Source organism: Limulus polyphemus, unplaced genomic scaffold, assembly GCF_000517525.1.
Source record: "Limulus polyphemus unplaced genomic scaffold, Limulus_polyphemus-2.1.2 Scaffold2381, whole genome shotgun sequence".
Taxonomy (NCBI): Eukaryota; Metazoa; Arthropoda; class Merostomata; order Xiphosura; family Limulidae; genus Limulus; species Limulus polyphemus.
In genome coordinates, this window is record NW_013667991.1 from 114924 (window position 1) to 116488 (window position 1565).

Below are 1565 nucleotides of genomic sequence, written 5' to 3' on the forward strand. Positions count from 1 at the left end.
TGGTGATGACTAGCTGTCTTCCCTCTAGTCTTACACTACTAAATTAGGAACGGCTAACGCAGATAGCCCTCGTGTAGCTTTGCGCCAAATTCAAAACAAACAAACAAACAATCGTTCCTATTATGAATTTAAAGTTATTCTTTAAGACTAAAAAGCTTTGTAATGCAGCATTTAATAGGTTTATATTTGCTATCAGCACTTTGAGCGTTGTTTTTTAGTTGTTTACTCGCGTTATCATTAAGCTTAAAACGGCTTGGTTGTTTGACCTGCAAGTTGTAGATCGTGGAATATGCTCTCCCTTTTAGCTGTATGTACGTTGTAATGTTACGGTCAATCCCACTATTCGTTAGTAGAAAAGTAACCCAAAAGCAGGTGGTGGGTGATGTTGACTAACTGACTTCCTTCCTGTCCATCACTTCAAAATTAGGGATAACTATCGCAGATTACCTTCAAGTAGCTTTGCGCAAAATTCAACACAAACACAGACATTGTCATTAAAAGTTCATTTTGTAATTAACAATTAACTCCTTATTAATATCAACAGATACGTTAATTATATCCATCTAGTGAGGAGACAGTACATAGGAGCCGGGGCTGACAAGATATCCGGACTGAATGCCACAAGTAGATGACGATGGTGATACACTATCCATGAACAGGATACAAATTCGTCATAAGTTAACTCCCGGCTACCCTCTGTTACCCGTAATATAGTTGAGTAAACTGAGACAATTGGAGTAAAATGTCTTTCCCACGGACACAATAACATGTCTCGAGCACGCCTCCAACTCGCTACCATCCGGCTACGAGTCCAAAGCAATGGCCACTAGGATACGCTGTCTCAATAACACAAAAAGTTTGCTCTAATCACGCGGAAAGATTCCAAAAGTGGAACATCTCAATCTTGATAAATGGACTATAGTCATGTTTTGGAATTTAAAAAATCCTATAAAGTTATATGATAACGTGATACTTCAAAAAAATCGGTTTATCTTGATTTATTTTTTTCAGTGTAAGTGACGTCAGTGTGTAAGCTTTCCGAATCTTCTTTAAGCTTCATATATTAGCCGAACGTGTACAAGTGATTTATGGACTTGAATATGAGAATTTATTATTTGCGTCCCGTTGCAGCAAAAGCGAGCTTAGCTTCGCACTTTGTGGTTTGGGTTCGTTAAAAGAATGACGGTAAAATCGTACTACTTGATTAGAGTATCTAAGAGATGGCGTTGTGTGCTGTTGACCAGCTGCCTTCTTTTTAGTCCATCAGTTACAATTTGGAAGACGATTAGCACAGATAGCGCTTGTACAGCTTTGGGCGAATTTCCGAAACAAGCTTCATAAGTATATCACGGTCCCTAAACATTAAGTGTCTGGCTTCCAAAGGAACGTTACATCCTCTAGGTATTTAAATATAGAACTGGAAACATTAATAGGGTGGATTAAGAAATATTTCTCCATGAACTCATAGTATTTGCCAACGGCTGAAAGGCCGGGCATGGCCAGGTGGTTAGGGTGCTCGACTCGCAATCTGCGGGTCGCGGGTTCGAATCCCCATCACACCAAAC

At 39.5% G+C, this 1565-nt stretch overlaps 1 protein-coding gene across 1 annotated transcript in view; it reads left to right on the top strand.

Moving 5' to 3' along the window:
* The window catches only part of LOC106466789 (band 4.1-like protein 4A), a 165176-nt gene that overhangs the window by 97660 nt on the left and 65951 nt on the right, over window positions 1-1565 (top strand). The window lies entirely within an intron of this gene.